The sequence below is a fragment of the Cervus elaphus genome, chromosome 15 (genome assembly GCF_910594005.1).
Source record: "Cervus elaphus chromosome 15, mCerEla1.1, whole genome shotgun sequence".
In the NCBI taxonomy this organism is placed as follows: domain Eukaryota; kingdom Metazoa; phylum Chordata; class Mammalia; order Artiodactyla; family Cervidae; genus Cervus; species Cervus elaphus.
The window spans coordinates 14,406,164-14,427,426 of record NC_057829.1 but is presented as its reverse complement, the minus strand read 5'-3'; the positions used below and the strand labels follow the sequence as shown (position 1 = coordinate 14,427,426).

General features: G+C 38.9%; 1 protein-coding gene and 1 non-coding gene across 5 annotated transcripts in view; both read right to left on the bottom strand.

Annotated features, from left to right (window-relative positions):
• The window catches only part of BICC1 (BicC family RNA binding protein 1), a 360,147-nt gene that overhangs the window by 108,131 nt on the left and 230,753 nt on the right, over nt 1-21,263 (bottom strand). The gene's annotated exons all lie outside the window — the stretch shown is intronic.
• Nucleotides 15,935-16,007, bottom strand: TRNAG-CCC. Its single transcript has one exon. It is a non-coding gene; the product is annotated as a tRNA-Gly (tRNA).

Here is a 21,263-nt window from a genome sequence, read left to right as displayed (position 1 = left end):
AGCAGATATTCAAACTCTGTCCCTGGGCCCTTTTGCTATCACGAGAATCGCATTAAAATACATTGAAAATGTCACCAATACAACACTGAGAACAAAAACTTAGGTTTACTTGTTTAAATCAGCAACTCCACAACAGTCTGAGTGCCACACAGTGAGCCAAGTGTGCCCCCAGTAAACAACCTCGGACTTTTCTGGGCGACTGAGGAATGCCTCAGATTCAGAACTGTACTTATAACAAATTGGGTTTTTTGAGGAGGACTGGGGAGTGACTATTTTTCCTCCTTATCTAAAGAGGTCTAAAAGAAAAATGCACCCAACATTCAACTCTATGTCTCAAAGTAAGCAAAACTGCAAAACCTCAGTTGCTCATGTTAAATCCTAGTGAAGTTTACTAAAGAAGTTTATCACAGATAGGGAGGCATGTTTCCATTTTAACACCTTCTCTTTACCTGATTTTCTGGAAAAAAAAAACTATAAATGTACCTTGTAGGTATGTTACATGTAGTTTCAACTCGCAAATGAATTAGATCACCTAAAAATACAGAGCCTGTGTGCTTCTGGGTCCAAATCTACATGTGAATGTAGAAATGCTTCAGGCACTTTAAAAATAAATCAACTTTGTCTCTTAGAAACAAAACTTGAAGTATTCGTGGTTCGATAAAGGAAAATTAAAATATAAGCAGAGTATGCATTCTGACCAACAGTAAGCCCCAGTTATATTTGGGGCTATATTAGTTCCTGGGCCTATTCTTCTCTAGCAAAACTAATCTGCTTGCTCTAATAATGAAATACTTCTGAACTCATGTCGTAAGTATTGGGTCCCTAACATAGATGGGTGTGAGTATGCATGCACACACACAAAGATGAAATAATTCCTACTAGGCACATTACTTCAGAAATACAAAATATATTCCAGGTACTACAGATGAAACACTTAAATTCTAACAAAATCTATAGGTGACATAGTTTTATGATATCTATATTTGTATTATAATCTTTATCAATAACATCTCAAAACTGATAGCACATTAGGCTGCCTGACATCTGTCAAAATCACCACAGAAGGGAAAGGTTGTGATCAATATCTGGCAACTGTGTTGTGATCAGTATTTGGCAACTGTATCATTTGTGTTAGAATCACTTTACTAGTAGAGAAATTTAAAAGGAGATTTTGGATAAGTTACAGGAATGGATGACAAAAAATTAGTGGATCATATGTAAAATATTCAGTGGGAATTTGCTGCACGACTCAAGGAACTCAAACTGGGGCTCTGTGACAAGCTAGAGGGGCGGGATGGGGTGTGAGGTGGGAGGAAGGTTCAAGAGGGGAGACACATATATACCTATGGCTGATTCATGTTGAGGGATGGCAGAAACCAATACAATATTGTAAAGCAATTATCCTTCAACTGAAAATAAAAAGAGAAAAACAACTGTAATTATTTGGAGCCCATAGCCCTTCCTGAATTCAGAAGAGTTTCTGAAAGTCTGCAGCCCCACTACAGTTTTCCTGCTATTGATTTGGGTGTGTGAATTTTCCATTTTAAACCTCTTCAATGAGCCCTGTGACTAACGACTTATTCTCCAGGGTTGTGCTTCTATTTCACAAAGTCTTCACATTTTTCTTTTTAGGAGAAAGAGAAAAGAAATTGCAGAAGCAAAATACTTTTCTGAAGAAGACAAACATGAAATAGGAATCAGCAGTATTCACTGAGAACCCTTCATGTAAGAAAGTATTTGTGGCTTCAAAAGAGTACAGACTGATTCCAATTAAAAATCAGGTGCCCTTCAGGTTTCTAGAACTTAGATTTTTCTTAAAAAAAGAAAAACAAAACTTTTCACTGGGAAGGAACAACACTTACATGGTAATGGTAGTTATGATTTAGCCATTTCATTTCAAAAATCTTCTACTCAATTTACTTTATGCACAGAAACATAATATCCAGCACAAAAGACTTTACATCTACTGTATTTCACTGATTATAAGATTTCCTTTCAACACCAATGAAGTGGTGATGCATCTTAAAATTGAGAATGCTCAAAACTACAATATAATCGATTGATTTCTGTATTGACCATCTGGTGATGTCCATGTGTAGAGTCTTCTCTCGTGTTGTTGGAAAAGGGTGTTTGCTATGACCAGTGCATTCTCTTGGCAAAACTCTGTTAGCCTTTGACCTGCTTCATTTTGTACTCCAAGGCCCAATTTGCCTGTTACTCTAGGTATCTCTTGACTTTCTACTTTTGCATTCAGGTCCCCTATAATGAAAAGGACATCTTTTCTGGGTGTTAGTTCTAGAAGGTCTTGTAGGTCTTCATAGAACCATTCCACTTCAGCTTCTTCAGTATTACTGGTTGGGGCATAGACTTGGATTACTGCGATATGGAATGGTTTGCCTTGGAAATGAACAGAAATCATTCTGTTGTTTTTGAGACTGCACATAACTACTGCATTTCGGACTCTTTTGTTAACTATGAGGGCTACTTCACGTCTTCTAAGGGATTCTTGCCCACGGTAGTAGATGGAATGGTCATCTGAGTTAAATTCACCCATTCCAGTCCATTTTAGTTCACTGATTCCTAAAATGTCAATGTTTATTCTTGCCAACTCCTGTTTGAGCACATCCAATTAACCTCGATTCATGGACCTAACATTCCAGGTTCCTATGCAATATTGTTCTTTACAGCATCGGACTTTACTTCCATCACCAGCCACATCCACAACTGGGCATTGCTTTTGCTTTGGCTCTGTCTCTTCATTCTTTCTGGAGTTATTTCTCCAGTCTTATCTATTAGCATATTGGGCACCTACCGACCTGCAGAGTTCATCTTTCAGTGTCATACCTTTTTGCCTCTTCATACTGTTCATGGGGCTCTCAAGACAAGAATGCTGAAGTGCTGGTGAAGGAGAAGTGATGGAATTCCAGTTGAGTTATTTCAAATCCTAAAAGATGATGCTGTGAAAGTGCTCCATTCAATATGCTAGGAAATTGGGAAAACTCAGCAGTGGCCACGGGACTGGAAAAGGTCAGTTTTCATTCCAATCCCAAAGAAAGGCAATACCAAAGAATGTTCAAATTACCAAACAATTGCACTCATCTCACATGCTAGCAAAGTAATGTTTAAAATTCTCCAAGCCAGGCTTGAACAGTATATGAACCGTGAACTTCCAGATGTTCAAGCTGGATTTAGAAAAGGCAAAGGAAGCAAAGATCAAATTGCCAACATCCATTGGATCACCGAAACAGCAAGAGTATTTCAGAAAAACATCTACCTCTGCTTTATGGACTATTCCAAAGTCTTTGACTGTGTGGGTCATAACAGACTGCTGAAAATTCTTTAAGAGATGGGAATACCACACCACCTTACCTGCCTCCTGAGAAATCTGTATGCGGTCAAGAAGCAACAGTTGGAACCCGACATGGAAAAACTGACTGGTTCCAAATCGGGAAAGGAGTACGTCAAGGCTGTATATTGTCACCCTGCTTATTTAACTTATATGCAGAGTACATCATGTGAAATGCCAGGCTGGATGAAACACAAGCTGGAATCTAGATTTATGGGAGAAATATTAACCTCAGATATGCAGATGACACCCACCTTATGGCAGAAAGTGAAGAACTAAAGAGCCTCTTGATGAAAGTGAAAGAGGAGAGCGAAAAAGCTGGCTTAAAACTCACATTCAGAAAACTAAGATCATGGAATCAGGTCCCATCACTTCATGGCAAATAGATGGGGAAACAAGGGAAACAATGAGAGACTTTATTTGTGGGGAGGTGGGAGGGGGGCTCCCAAATCACTGCAGATGGTGACTGCAGCCATGAAATTAAAAGACACCTGCTCCTTGGAAGAAAAGCTATGACCAACCTAGACAGCATATTAAAAAGCAGAGACATTACTTTGCCAACAAAGGTCCATCTAGTCAAAGCCATGGTTTTTCCAGTAGTCATGTATGGATGTGAGAGTTGGACTATAAAGAAAGCTGAGTGCCGAAGAATTGATGCTTTTGAACTGTGGTGTTGGAGAAGACTCTTGAGAGTCCCTTGGACAGCAAGGAGATCCAACCAGTCCATCCGAAAGGAAATCAGTCCTGAATATTCATTGGAAGGACTGATGCTGAAGCTGAAACTCCAATACTCTGACCACCTGATGTGAAGAACTGACTTATTGGAAAAGACCCTGATGCTGGGAAAGATTGAAGGCAGGAGGAGAAGGGGATGACAGAAGATGAGCTGGTTGGATGGCATCACTGACTCGATGGACATGAGTTTGAGAAAGCTCTGGAAGTTGGTGATGGACAGGGAAGCCTGTGGTGCTGCAGTCCATGGGGTCGCAAAGATCAGACATGACTGAGCGACTGAACTGAACCGACTGAAAAACGACAATGAAGCACCACCCAATAAACACTGAAGAGGGCATGGGGAAAGTGGGACCCTCGTACACTGCTGGTGGGAATGTAAGCTGGAGCAGTCACTATGGAAAACAATATGGAGATCCCTCAAAAAACTAAAAATAGAGTTGCCATTATGATCCCACAATCACACTTCTGGTTATATATCTGGATCAAAGTAGAATTTGAAAGGATACATGCTCCCTTATGTTCAGTGCAGCACTATTTACAATATCCAAGACAGGGAAAACAACCTAAATGTCCATAAACAAATGAATGGAAAAAGAAAATATGGTTTATATACACACAACAAAATGTTAACCATAACAAAGAATGAAACAGTGTCATTTGCAGTAACATGGATGGACCTAGAGATCATCATACTAAACAAAGTAAGTTAGATAAAAATACCACCTATATGTGGAATCTAAAATACAACACAAATGAACATATCTATGAAACAGAAACAGACTCACAGACACAGAGAACAGACCTGTGGTTGACAAGGGGGAAAAGGAGTAGGGGGGAAGGACTGGGAGTTTGGGATTAGCAGATGTAAACTAAACTATTATATATATTATGGATAAATAACACGGCTTCCCTGGTGGCTCAGATGGTAAAGAATCTGCCTGCAATGCAGGAGACCTGGGTTTGATCCTTGGGTTGGGAATATCCCCTGGAGAAGAGAATGGCAACCCTCTCCACTATTCTTGCCAGGAGAAATCCATGGACAGAGAAGCCTGGTGGGCTACAGTCCATGAGGTCACAAGAGTCAGACACTACTGAGCAACTAACACTTTCACCTTCACCAAAAAAACAATAAGGTCTTACTGTATAGCACAGCAAGCTATGTTCAATGTCCTGTGATAAACCATAATGTAAAAGAATATATATATATAATCAAATCACTTTGCTGTACAGTACAAATTAAGACAACAATGTAAATCAACTATACTTCAATAAAATATTTTTTTAAATGACAGGCTAAATAGCTCTTGGTCCTGTAGTGATCATGGATGGTATAATTCCATTGTGCAAACTGAGACACAAAGGTCCATATTTTCATAAATCCTGTGACAAAACACTTCTGAAAGAGCCATATAAGTTTAAAATAATAATTCCAAATGACAAGAAAGTGTTTTTTCTTCCTGAGTGCTGGATGTGTTTCCAACATTCAATGACATTACACAGTCAGTAAAGCAGGACATAAATATAATCCAGATAAGCAGTACTTGTCTGTGACTAGTGATTCAAGTTGTCTAACAAAGAGTATACAGCTTTCCCCCTGGCCATCAGGGCTGCACACAATAGAATCTTAAATACATTCCCCAGTTTCTCTCTCAGTAGCACTATTCTCACTGTCTTGCTATTAGGAATGAACTGTTCATGATGTACTGAACACCTGCTTCATCTGCTTCCCAAAGGATTCCCTCATGTTCTCTCCTGCTATTTTCTCATGCACCATGTGTGTGTGTATGTGTGCACTCAGTCGTGTCTGATTCTTTTGTGACCCCATGGACTGTAGCCTGCCAGGCTCCTCTGCTCATGGATTCTCCAGGCAACAATACTGGAGTGGGTTGCCATGCCCTCCTCCACGGGATCTTTCCTCACACTGGAACTCAGCTGGTGAACTAGGCTTTGTCAATCCACATCATATTTTAGTTTTGTTTACTTTTCACTTGCGTGAACACTAAAAAAAATACTCACAAAACCCCAAACTTTTGAGTATTATGTGCCTAGCTCCTTAGAATTCAAATTTGCAATCTCTGCCTTATCCAACTAAAGGTCTGAAAGTCCCTTAAGGTAGAAATTTTACCTTTGTAGGCCCATAGTAGATATCGTCTAAACATAGGCTGAAATTAATACATTCTTTTAGAAAAAAAACCCGCTCTACTCACATTATGGCTTTGGGGGATGCTCTGCAAAAGCCAAATCTTAAAACAAAATGTCTTAAATTACACTGAATTAAGTAAATTTTATTATAGGTAACAGAAAATGTGATGAACTTTTGTTTATTATGGTTTTTATATTTGCCTGTTTTCTGTGTATACTCATACTCAAGAAAGGAGACAGACAATATCAATGAAGGTTTTGAGGGAATTTCTATAGAAATAACAACAGTACAGTTTGCAGACACAGAATACATGCTATAAACAGTTAAGATTTTTGGCATCCAGTGGAATTAATTCTCCTTAATTCTAAATGGTATTTTACAGAAAACCAGCAGCGACTCAGGAAGATGGCCTTAAGAAATATTCTGTCCTTTCCTAAACTTACGGCAATTCAACATATTAGTACTGGGTACCTACCACATACTGTGGACTTGGGATACAAAGAGAAAATCATGAACAGTCATAGCCTCCACCCTTGAGTGTTAATCAATTTTCCTAAAGAAATAATATAAAATTTATTAATGAACATAAATCTATGGGACTGTAAGAAAGCGTTTTAGAATTCTCACTTCTTTGGAAGTTATTCCTCAGAAAACAGTCCTGAATATTAAGCAGTTTCCCTGGTCAAACTGTTAGTGGGATCTCTTAGTCTAGTTCAAAGAGCTATCAAGCTTTTTTAGGGAATTTAAAAATACGGGAGGAATTGGAAGGGCTCCCATGATCATGGAGGGTGGTGGTTCTCTCAGTGTGGTTCCCAGGCCAACAGCAGAGCTGGCCTCACCTGGAACCTTGAGAGAAACGGAAATTCTCAGGCCCCACCCCAGACCCACTGAATCAGAAACTCAGGGGATGGGACAGCAATCTGTGTTTTAACAAACCCTCCAGATGATTCTGATACCTAACTTTGGGAAGCACTGATAGAGTACAATCCACTACATGTTACAGGGAATTTTTAAAGGCCATTCAGCCAAAAGGAGATGAGAAAGTGAAAGTGTTAGTCACTCAGTCATGTCTGACTCTTTGTAACCCCATGGACTGTAGCCACCAGGCTCCTCTGTCTATGGAATTCTCCAGGCAAGAATACTGGAGTGCACTGCCGTTTCTTTCTCCAGGGGATCTTCCTGACCCAGGGATTGAACCATGCCTCCCACACTGCAGGCAGACTTTGTACGTACTGAGCCACCTGGGAAGCCCAAAAGACACTAAACAGGGACTAAAACACAGGTTTCCTGTTGTCTAATCAAATTTTCTTCTACCATACCAAAACGTGTATATTTTATTTGCCATGTTATATCCTTATGCAATTTTGAACCATGTATAAAAAGCTCAGAGAAAGAATTACTGGTTTGAAATATTTCATTCTCCATCTCCCCCTTTTCCTAAAAATCTAAACCTCATCGGAGATTTAGATATTTTGGGAAATTAACCAATTTATTGCTAATGACAAACAACACCGTTAGTGTGACCACAATATACATAAAAATATAGTACACACCAGGCGTTAGACAATATGTTTGTCTGTTTATTATCTGTCTGCTCTACTAGGCTGCAAGAGCCGAGCGGATGCTTTGTCTTCTTTAATTACTTCTACTTCTTTTACTTTAGAACAATGCCCAGCTCTGAGGTGGCACTCAAAAAGCACTCAATTTGAATCAACAAATAAATGAACTTCAATTTGACTTGTACTATCACTTAAATTTGGGGATCTTGTTTCTCCAACTACATATTAAGTTATTAGAGACTCAGCCTTCAATGATTCTTGAACCCATATCACCTAGAAGGTATAATATACCATACCTGTCTAACTGTTGACACTATTTTTTCTGTAAAGGGCAAGACAGTAAACATCTTGGCTCTGCAGGGCATAACATCTTTATTTCAACTACTCAGCTATGCCTCTCAGAGTTAGACACAACTGAAATGACTTAGCATGCATGCATGCATTGGAGAAGGCAATGGCAACCCACTCCAGTATTTTTGCCTGGAAAATCCCAGGGACAGAGGAGCCTGGTGGACTGTCGTCTATAGGGTCGCACAGAGTCAGACACGACTGAAGCGACTTAGCAGCAGCAGCTATGCCTCTGAAGCAGGAAGGTAACCACAGACAATTTCTAAATGATGGATGTGGCTGCATCCCAATAAAACTTTATTGACAAAAGGAGGCAGCAGGGCAGATGTGGTCTGTGCCATGTAGTTTGCTGATCGCTGATCAAAGCAACAGAGCTATCAACTATTATTACTGTTATATTTTAAAGACTAAGTTAACAGATACAAATAAAAGGCTATAAGCAGCTCTCTAATACCTATTTTTAAAAAGAGCACATTAATGCTTATTACTTAAAATCTATACCCTCATAAAAAAATCAGGATAAGTTGTAGAGACTTATGTCAATTATTTATTTACTTAGAGGCCGGTTAAAATAAAGTTCATTCCAGTATATTTTAACATTTTTAAAACAGAGGTATAACCAAGATGGACATTAAAGAAAGCCTGCTTCCTTTACTTCACTGACCTTGTAAGTTTCAGGGCCAAGGAAGTAGGAAAATGAGCATTGCTTTATTAAATACAATTCACTCTGGCACCCCAAAGCTATAAGGTTAATCTTCTCCACAGCATCCCAAAAGGCTTTAATAAGAAATATATCACTTTGTATTTCTCTTTAAAAAATAAAGAGTGCTTCCTTTGTAATTACAGCCAAAGGAAGACAGACCTGGCCCACCAGCCATACTGTGTGGTCCTGCAAACCTCAGCAGCTGACATGGGCAAGGATAAATCACTTGGTTAAGCTGCTGGGGAGAATGACCTTTGGACATGGAGGGAAAGGAGAGAGCCAAGAGCTGAAAGTCACCCTCTGAAGCATTATTCTGTTGCAAGAATCATGGCTATTGTTATTGGCATTCACTTTTAGAAGAGAGAATGAATTATTTCACTGTTGTTGACATATCAGCTGACTTTTTTCTTTGGTGAGTTCTGTGAACACACTTTCCCCTCCATCCCCTTTTTATGAAATATAATCACTGAGTGTGCTGGTCAGTGTACACTGTACTAGAGAACAATGGCTTAATATATTCCTGGCCTTTCTAAGAAAGGAAAAGAATGCCTCTCTCTCCTATCCCTCCCCTGCAAACTGAGTTATATCAAGGATCAAAGAGAACCAGACTGACATAAAAACACAGGTACAATGTCTCCTCTGGTTTCCTGGGCTACAGAAATGGGAACTTACCTACTCATTCATTTTTCCCTCTTCCCACTAATCCTACCTCCAAATTTTAATTAAGGGAGAAGGCAGGATTGGGATTGACATAGATACACTATTGGTACTATGTATAAAATTAGTAACTAATGAGAACCCACTGTATAGCACAGGGAACTGTACTCCACTGCTCTGCAGTGACCTCAATGGGAAGGAAATCCAAAAAAGAGCAGATGTATGTATGCACACAGCTGACTCACTTTGCTGTACAGCAGAAACCAACACAGCACTGTAAAGCAACTACACTCCAATAAAGATTTTAAAAAGGAAGAAGGTAGGTACTTTTCTTACCCTGTCCTCTTTGGCAAAAGCAAAAGGCAGGCAGATCTCTAGAGATGACTTTGTTGTCTAAAAGATTTGAGCTGTTTTAGTGCTCAAAATGCTGACAGGGTTCATAAAATAATTTTTATGAAAACATTTATAAACTGTGAGCCACCTCACAAATGTTGATCCATTTTATTTCATTGTTTTGAGTCCCTGCCCACTCTAAACCATAATATTTGATGTAATTAGGTCATAGTTTATGGATATAAGCAAAAAAAGGATACGTGTCAGTAGGAAAACAACCTCTCGTGGATAAATGAATTAAATGTTGCCTTCTTCACTGCTGTCAGCAAACCTTTCAGAGGCACTAACCAAAGGGGAAGGTCAATTTGGATAGTTATAAACATATGGCAAAGGAATTAGCTCTAGTCCATGTAGATGCAAAAAAATAGCATCGTCACATAATCCTTCCCACTTTTCTTTCTTTGGCCCCTCTCTTCTGCCTAGTGTAACATATCTGCCCCAAAATAGAAAAGAACTGTGGAAAAATATAAACATCTACTCAAACACTAGGATAACATGAGGTGAAAAGGGAAAAGGGACAGAATTATCATCCACTCCATACTAAAGGTTTCCTTCCATCTCCTAACTCCCTGGATCCTGTGAAGACATTAGGTTACATGGCAAAGGATACTTAAGGTTGAAGATGGAAACAAGGTTGTTACCAACTGGATTTTACAAACAGGGAGATCAGGACTTCCCTAGTGGTCCAGTGGCTACAACCCCCCAATGCAGGGGGCCCGGGTTTGGTCCCTGGTCAGGGAAGTAGATCTTAGATGCAACTGAGAGTTCACATTCTGCAACTAAAGATCTCACAGGCCATCCAGACCTGTGAGCAGCTAATTAAATAAGACCCAGAGCAGCTAATTAAATAAATAATAAAATATTTTTTTAAATAAGGAGATTATCTTGGATTATCTAAATGGGCTCAATACAACCACAGGTCCTTAAGAGGGAAGCAGAAGGGGAGAGTCAGGGGGAGATGTTGACTACAGCGGAAAAAAAGGCTATAAGGGTGGATGAGTGGGGTTATGAGTCAAGAAACATAGGTGGCCTTTTGGAACCAGAAAAGGCAAGAAAATGAGTTCTACTCTAAAGACTCCACAAGGGAATGCAGTCCTGCCAACACCTTGATTTTAGCCCAGTGAGGCCCATGGGGGAATTGTGACTATAAAACCATAAGATGACAAAATTTGTGTTATTTTAAGCCACTTGGTTTGTGGTGACATGATACAGCAGCAGTAGAAAACTAACATATTAGACAATTATGATATAACAATTTTTTTTTGGACCACATATTGGGGCATATGGGATCTTAGTTCCCCAACCAGGGATCTAACTCGCATCCCCTACAGAAGAAGGCCAGAGTCTTAACCACTGGACCACCAGGGATGTCCCTAATACTATCAATTCTTACATAATTGTATGAACCAGGTACCATTATTGTTTCCATTTCACAGAGGAAGATGAAGTTAATGACCTTCCCAGGGTCACAGAGCCAGTAAGTGGCAGGGCCAGAATTCCAGCCCAGGTAATCAGGCTCTAGCAACCACACTGCCAGCCAATAGTTAATGCTGTGAAAGATAGGATGCTGCAGGGAACATCTGATGGACAAGCACATCCTGTGGCGAAAATTTAAAGTTTTATGATGAAGAGTCACTGGAAGCCTAGAGTCATTAATGTGGTCATCAAAGAAAGTGAAGTGAGTCGTTACGACAATCAAGAATGTGGATATATCAGAATAGGGTCATAACAGGAGATGAGAAAATCTAATTTAAGGCCTGACTGAATCTGTGGAAAGAGACCAAACAAGAACACCCTTGTAAGATCTCTCAAGATGAGTCCTGCTGCTGCTGCTGCTGCTAAGTCACTTCAGTCATGTCCGACTCTTAGCGACCCCATGGACTGCAGCCTACCAGGCTCCTCCATCCATGGAACTTTCCAGGCAAGAGTACTGGAGTGGGCTGTCATTGCCTTCTCCACAAGATGAGTCCAGCTTTCTCATTTCTTCCAGACCATCCATCCCATCCATCTGCTGTAATTAACTTCCTTCCCATGATTCAGTTCTTAGGAAGTTACCCCTGTTCCCCTTCAAGGGTCCTCCAGCTCCCAGTGTCTTTGCCATGACTCCCTACATCCTTTTCCTGGAACTGTGGTCCAGAAGGGGACACTGTAATGAGTACCAGGCAGAGACATCTGGATTTGACAAAGCGGGCCTCAGCAAACCGTTTCTTACCCGAGATAAGGATAAAGATGCAAACTGAAGATTTCATTGCTTTCCCCTCAATGGTCAATAAATAAAATAGAATGTTTAACAATAAACAAATACAAGAAGAATAATTGTCACTTTTAGAAAAAAATGATCCTATTAAAATTCAAGTGATACTGGTAAATGAATAAACAACTTATTCCTAAAAATGGCACTTCATTCATTATACCTGAGTAACAGTTTAAAATCCTTCACAAAGCTTCAAAAAGCACACAACGGCTACTGATATAAACATTAAAACTAGTATTCAATTACATCTTTTAATAAATATATAGCTTCATCAGGTATTAACTTGAAAATGAAATTTATCTTTGGCAGAAAAATTAGGGGGAGAAGGTATATGCCAGAACACTGAGAGACTATTTATTACACTACAAAATCACCATTATTAAAACATCCATTTTCTGCTATGCTTAAGAAATTTAAAATTTTCAATCATAAAACAGTATTCTTCCCAACTGGCAACTGAAATAGTATTTACTTGCTTTTAAGTGGACAAAACATAAATTTAACATCATTCAATTTTTTAACAGATTGCTTATAATTGTAACTTTATTAAGCTCTTAACAAAAAAGATTTTGAAATATTTTCCCATATAACACCTTGAACTAGCTAAATTCTCCTGCCTTAGTTTATTAGGCAGGATTGAGAATCAACGGCATTTTTGTGGTATGAATATTTTATAGCAAAGATGATACTCAATACCTGCATGGAGTTTTGTTGTCATGGGGACCATCTAGGAGAAATCATTTAAATGCCAGAATTTCAAACCCCCTGGAACACTGCCTTCAAGTCTGGCTTCACTTACAACTTGGAAATCAAAACTGTAGTGACCAATTTTTTAAAAATGTACAATCCATCTGCTTAAAAAAAAAAAGTACTGACTTCACTCTTTGAAAAGTCTTAAGTTTCCTTTCCATGAAAAATTCTGATGCTAGAGCATACCAAGTGGGGGGATATTGCTGCCTAGCACTTCGTCATGGCAACTGAAGTACACACACACACACACACACACACACACACACACTGTGAGCCTGCACTAAAGCTAGCATGATAAGACTACAGCTGAGAAGTTTGGCATGTATTTTCACTGACGCTGTCTCCTTTTTTATTTCTATTGGTATTTTAAAAGAAATCCAGCTAACTTCATCTTTTCCTTAAAGCTCACCCACAAATCACCATCAAAATAACAGGTAATTTTGCCCAAAATTAAAAGGCATCAGAGAAATGAAAATGCAAGTGGGGAAAAGGGGAGAGGCCTTGATTTCCAATTAGTTGGACGCCTGTGTGTGCCATGCTGTCAGCTGGCCTGGTAGTCAAACTCCAGCCCACAGAAGCATCATAGCCAGACTCCTATTAATAGACTGGGAGACTGTATTTTCTTAAGAAATCAGATATTACAAAGTGCTCCTCAGTTTGAGTCCAAGTCACCTTATGTGAAGCCTGTCTCTATGAGTCCAAGCCACCTTATGTGAAGCCTGTCTCTAACTACACTGTTCCATGAACTCTGCATTCCAGCCAAATCTGCCTGCTTGTCATTCCATACACATGCTGTGTGTCCTTCTGACCATCCCTCGCTATACCCACCACCTGAACACTCTCTGAGCCTTTGTCCTACAGGGAGTAAAATGATCTATAAAACCATGACCAACACACAGAAATCCCTTGCATTCCTATACATTAATGATTAAAACTCAGAAAGTTAAGGAAACAATCCAATTCACCATTGCAACAAAAAGAATAAAATACCTAGGGATAAACCTACCTAAAGGGACAAAATCCCTGTATGCAGAAAATATAAAGACACTGATGAAAGAAATCAAAGATGACACAAACAGATGGAGAGATATATCATGTTCTTGGATTGGAAGAATATTGTGAAAATGATTATACTACCCAAAGTAATCTACAGATTCAATGCAATCCCCATCACACTACCAATGCTATTTTTCAAAGAACTATAACAAAAAAAAAATCACAATTTGCATGGAAATACAAAACACCTCAAATAGCCAAAGCAATTTTGAGAAGGAATGGAGCTAGATGGATCAATCTTCCTAACTTCAGACTATACTACAAAGCTATAGTCATTAAGACAGCATGACATTGGCACAAAAACAGAAATACAGAACAATGGAACAAGACTGAAAGCCCAGAGACAAACCCATGCACCTATGGGCACCTTACCTTTAAAAAGGAGGGAAGAATATACAATAGAGAAAAGACAGCCTCTTCAATAAATAGTGCTGGGAAAACTGGACAGCTACATGTAAAAGAATAAAACTAGAACACTTTCTGACACCATACACAAAAATAAATTCAAAATGGATAAAAGATAGAAATGTAAGACCAGAAATGATAAAGCTCTTAGAGGAAAACATAGGCAGTACACTCTGACATACATCACAGCAAGATCCTCTTTGATCCACCTCCTACAAAAGAGGTTTATTTGGGGGGGGGGTGGAAATAAACAAATGGGACTTAATTAAACTTAAAAGTTTTCGCATAGCAAAGGAAACAATAAACAAGATTAAAAGACAACCCTCAAAATGGGAGAAAATAATTGCAAACAAAACAACTGACAAAAAGGACTGATCTCCAAAATATACAGGCAGCTCATGCAGCTCAATACCAGAAAAACAAACAACCCAATAAAAAAACGGGCAGAAGACTTAAACAGACATTTCTTCAAAGAAGACAGATGGTCAAAAACACATGAAAAGATGTTCAACATCACTCATAATTAGAGAAATGCAAATCACAACTACAATGAGCTATCACCTCACACCTCACACTGGTAAGAATGACCGTCATTAAAAAATCTACAAAAAATAAATGCTGGAGAGGATGTGGAGAAAAGGGAACCCTTCTGCACTGCTAGTGGGAATATAAACTGATAAGCCACTACAAAGAACAGTATGAGATTTCTTTAAAAACTAGGAATAAAAATACCATATGATTCAATGATTCCACTACTGGGCATATACCCTGAGAAAACCATAACTGAAAGAGACACATGTAACCCATGTTCATTGCAGCACAACAGCTAGGACATGGACGCAACATAGATGTCGACCAACAAATGAACAGATACAGAAATTGTGGTACATATGTACAATGGAATATTACAGCTATAAAAGAGAACACATCTGAACCAGTCCTAATGAGGTAGATGAACCTAGAGCCTATTGTACAGAGTGAACTAAGTCAGAAAGAGAAAGACAAATATTGTATATTAATGCTTGTGTGCAGAATCTAGAAGGATGGTACTGATGAGCCTGTTTTCTGGGCAGGAAGGGAGTCCCAGACACAAAGAACAGACTGTGAACACAGTAAGGGAAGGAGGGGGTGGGACGAATTAAGACAGCAGCATGAAAACATGTACACTGTCATGGGTAAAGCAGATTCCCAGTTTGCTGTGTGACGCAGGGAACCCAACCCAGTGCTCTTTGACAGCCTAGAGGAGTGGGATGCGGTGAGAGATTCAAGAGGGACGGGACATATGGCTGTGGCTGACTCGCGTCAAAGTGTGGCAGAAACAAGCACAATATTGTAAAGCAATTATCCTCCAAAGAAAATTAAAGAAAAAACATGACCAATCCCCACCCAGCAAAAGTGCCTGTATTTTTCAATATTTATATTTATTTTGTGGCACTGGGTATTACTTGCAAGCACGCAGGATCTAAAATCTATGTTGGGTCATGCAGGATCTTTAGTTGCAGTATGTGGGGTCTTTTTTTTTTTTTTCCTTCTCTCTTTTCTAGTTGTGACATGTGAACTCTTAGTTGCAGCATGTGAGGTCTAGTTCCCTGCCCAGGGATTGAACCTAGGCCCCCTGCATTGGGAGTGCAGAATCTTAACCACTGGACCACCAGGAAAATCCCCAAAAGTGCCTTCTGAATTGATGTAACTATCTTATTTATATTGCTTATTTGATATTAACTTTTTGCCTTCCAGAGTATTCAGGGGTCTACTTCACTTCTCCCTGACACTGACCATTTAGGAAGGGGGTTATATTTTGTGATCTAATAGCTAGTTCTCCAGTTAATTGGACAACAACAATAGAAGGGACCATAGAAAATTAAGGAATATTGATAACAAACAGCATCTACTAATACCTTTAAGCAGGTCATGCCAGAGTTGTACGAGACAGAAATTTTTTTTAAAAATCATACAGGTAACCTCATGGCAACAACTCTTGAAAACACCACTGAGATATAATTTATCCATGTGGTGACAGTCACTGGAGTCAGAAAATCTTTAAAGCACTCCATAGAAGCTAGATATACCACAATTCTCTCTAAAGATAATGATTTTAAAAAAAAATAAGGATAATGATTAAAGATATTTTTCTCCTGAATTTTTTTCCAGACAGCTTTCTGACAAAATACATAAACAAAGTGAAGTATGATACTTGGCCATGAAGTAATATTGCATCTAGAAAGAAAAAAAAATAGCAGTTTTCAAAGTGACTACCTTGGCCACTTGGGACATTAACTTCGCAACTTTTATTTAAGGCCAGAATAAAATTGAATATCCAAACTTTAATGGCTCATTTTCTAACAGAGAAAGTTACAGTTTTGAGAAGTCCAAAAATATGTCTTTCATTTTTCTTGTATTACAACTGCTTACCAGACATCTCCACCAACTACTTCAAATGTAACAAGTCCAAAGCTTAAATGATGACCCATTCCATTCCCACACATACAAAACAGAAACAAAACTACTCCTTCACTCATATGTCCTGTTCCAGTTAAAAGTGCCAGTAACTGTGGTCACTCAAACCAATGGTCAGAAGCCATTGAGTCAGCGTTGACTTGCTTCTCAGCCTCAAATCCTAAACTCAACAATTTCAATATGGAAACAATATCATGTAAAACAAACAGCATGGATTTAAATATCAGGGCTTCTTATTAACTATAAAACCTTTGGAAAACACATTTAATCTTATTAACTCTCAGTGAGACTATGAGTCATGTAAGATTTTTTAAAAAATAAATAAATAGGTTTTGAGATAGATTTCTATTATCCTATTATTGTTCTCTGGGAATTCACAAAACATGCTATCAGATTCAAGGTGACGGGAAATAGAAGAATGACAGCAAAAACTATTTCATTTGGTTTAATTATTCTTTCCCAAACTTACTTGGCTTATTTTTAAGGAATATACTGACATTTCTTCTTCTAAAAAAAAATAAATAAATAAGTTGTGAAATACTAACCTATTTCATGGCTGTGTGTGTGGAAACATAGGTGTCTTTTGGGGTTTCACTCTGTACTGCACCCCTCCTACCTGTCCCACCAGTGCCTAGGGTGACTGGGGGCTCCCTGGTGTGTGCCCGCCCTCTCCCCGTTAGCCTTTCACTTTGGGTCCAGAATATTGCTCAAGGCAGTTTCTGCCCAGGATGGAACTAAACAGGACAGGTGTGTGTGTGTGTGTGTGTGTGTGTGTGTGTGTGTGTGTGTGTGTGTGTGTGTGTGTGTGTGTGTGTGTGTGTGTACGTGCATGTGTACATGCGTGTGCACACACACGTGCACATGACTGAAGTATAATATACCCAATCACTTCTGTACAACAATGCAACTCAGTTACACACATACATTCTTTTTTCATACTCTTTTTCATTATGGTTTCTCACAGGAGATTGGATATAGTTCCCTGTGCCATAGAGTAGGGCCCTGTTGTCTATCCATCTTATCTATATATGATAGTTTGCATCCGCTAATCCCAAACTCCCAGTCCTTCCCTCCCAAGCAGCACTATTCACAACAACTAAAACATGAAAACCACCTAAAGATCCAGTGACAGATGAATGATAAAGAAGACGTGGTACATGTATACAATGGAATAATACTCAGTCATAAAAAAGAATGGGATGATGCCATTTGCAGCAACACAGATGCAAGTAGGATGGATCTTCTTTTAATGAGTCAGAGGCCAGAAAAAGAAAACATTCCCTATTGTGTAAGGAACTCTATATACCTTAGAGAATAAAACTCCCGTGCCTGTGCTTTAAGAAAAAGGTTTCAATATGCGATTAAAGCTCATGTAATATACATATCCCATACACATTAATTAAAATTCTTTCTCCTTATGCAAATCAATTCTATCACCTAAGTATCCCACTCTTAACTTCTTTTGTTCCGACTTCGGTCACCACATCTCATCTCCCATCTAGACTATGGTCAACACCTTCCAAGATCTCAGCCATTCTCTCACCTCCTGGGTCAACCCAGAAACCTCTCTAAAATACAGATGTGAGCAACTGCCTTTCAGGTAAAGAACACATTCCTTAGGATACACACCCTCCTGGATTTGGCCCCAATCCTCTTCCAATATCTTGACACACCATTCCCCATTGGCCTCTCTTGCACAGGCCTGGAAGCGGCTTTCATATTGTCGTGTCCTATGGTCCCAGCAGCTAATTTTTTTTTTTAACTGTTAATGAAATGCGTGTGCTTTCAGGGCTCTGCCTTTTCACGTATCACTCCCTTGGTCTGTGAAAACCACCCACACCCATCCCAATCTCCATCTGGCAAACAATTCATCCTTCAAAGCCAACCCAAATGTCACTTCTTCTATGAGGTCTTCCAGAATGAGTTACTCACTCCTTCTGTGGACTCCCACGGCACTTTGTTCTCAACTCTGTCCTGACGAGCTATTTAAACTCAAGAACAAAAGCGAAAGACATAAATAGTGATCTTAAAATTATTAATTCCTAATTAGTTTTTTCCACCAAAATCCTAGGCACTCCATACTTTTTCTTGATTACATATACATAAGATCCAAGAGAAATACTGGGAACAAAGAGCCTCGACATAAACAAATAAATTCAGAAACCATCTTTTTCAAATGAATCAGGCCTGATCTCATTTTGAAATACCTGCTGGTGTCTTGACAACTTTTAAATGTCAAAGGAGTTTCAGGGAACAGCCAAAAAATTTTAAGGCTCTCCTAAGTTTCCAAAATATAATTTCTAAATTGTAACAGTCTTTTCTTCATACATGTGTAAAACTTTTAGAATTCAATAGGGAAATAAACTTTCATTTCAAAAATTAACTTTGAAATTGGGAAATAAAAACATACACCACTTCCAGGCACTAGTCATAATAATGGGTTTCCCAGGTGGTTCCGATGGTAAAGAATCCACCTACAATTCAGGAGACATAGGTTTGATCCCTGGGTAAGGAAGATCCCCTGGAGAAGGGAACGGCTACCCCGTCCAGTATTCTTGTCTGGGAAATCCCACAGACAAGAGGAGCCTGCAGGGCTACAGTCCATGGGGTCTCAGATAGTCAGACATGACTGAGATCGGTCCCAGTAACAGTCGCTACCATTTGCTGAGGGCCTCATCCCAGGGCTCCTCAGGGCAGTCCCTGCAGACCCCTGCATATAATTCCTGCAGCTACTCCATGAAGTAAGAGTCATTATTCCAGTGTTTTAGATAAGAAAGTTGGTCAAAAAGATTAAGGGAACCCACCTAGATATTATCCAGTGAAGACTCAAACCCAGACCCTATAACTCCCTGGCACATGTACACATTCTACAAGCTATGATACACAACCAAAAGTTGTGTCAACTGGGAAACTTCTTGTGAGGAAATAACCATGGACTTGCTCACTTCAAAGGGGCACCCTTCTGTAACCAGGGGGTTTTCATCTAAGACTTATATACTGATCGCCAGAGAGCTAGATGAAGTTATCAAAAGTATTTTTATTTCCTCATAAAGTGAGCAACTTTAAAATTTCCTTAGAAAATGATATATAAATATTTTTATAATTTGGCAGAACAGTGAACTCAATTTAAGAAAAATCTAGTCTAAATCAAAGGAGTTTTTTAAGCTAAAGTTTATCTAAAAACAAACAAGAGGGCAGAAATCTTGCAGTTCATGTAAGAATTGCTGGAAATAAAGTCTAGAAAATACTAAACTGAGGTTTTGTAAATCCAGCTCTGTTTTTCTTTATTTCTCCAATCAAATTGATATTTCTCATTTTGACTGAACATGACAAACGATTTAGACTTACATTTCCCTCAATCTACTTGGCTCGCTTCTTTTTTGTCAAGTATTGGGTGATCATAAAGAGTATTGTGAGTCTTCCATGAACACAAGACTTCTGTATCATAACACAGACCTTGATTATAACTACTTTGCAAATACACATTTATCTTCACATACAGTCTTTCTTTAACTGGAATGGAGATAATTATAAAATATGTTTGCTTATTTATACTTTCTGAAAATGCGGCAATAAATCACAGATACATCCACTAGGAAGACAGCACTCTAGTCTTTCTTAAATTTTATGGATACTTAGTCATTCATAAATGCTTCAAACTGACCAATATTTTCACCTTTGTGATGACTCACATGAATTATTTGGTACTTGATTTTTCACAAGAATAAGACCGTAAGAAAAAAGAAGATGCTACATTCGATAAAGTAATGAATAAATCAAGTATGAATTGTAATCACAGAATTCTGCATATTATTTAAATTGCTTATGAAAGAAGAAATATTTGATAAGCAAAATAATTTAAAAACCATTTTAACACTCTCTCATTTTACCGAGTCAACCCCTATTTGTTGAATGCCTGGTATGTACCATATTCCACCCTTCAGGGATGCAGTGGGTTGCACCTCTTGGATAAGACAGAAAGAGTAAACAGTGACAAGTGAGATGAACACTATAAAGGAAGAGAAATATATGGTGTTGTGGCTTTTGTGTAAAATAAGTTTTGAAGAGGAAACAAGCAAAGTAGGGAAAAACAGCAAACAAGAAGTTTCCAAGTAAAAGAAGTAACGAAACTGAGCAGGCAGGACCCTGAGGGGATCCTGGGCACAAAAGCCTTTCTGTGTCCCGTTCCCTGAGTTCCAAAGGGCAGGTTCAAACAGTTGCTAACTGGGGAGAAGAGGGATGAAGAGACAATAGAGGAGCCCTAAGAAACAATGTGTGGCACTGGGGCAGGGTCCTGGTTCCCCCTCAAAGGAAACACAAAACAGTATCTTTGAGCTCTTCTGCAGAACTAAAGCCCCCACCAAATGGAAGATGTTCCAGAGAGAAGGTCACAGTTCAATAACCTTGAGAATCACAGATCACGAGACCATCGGACTCCAGAAGATCTCTAGGTTTAA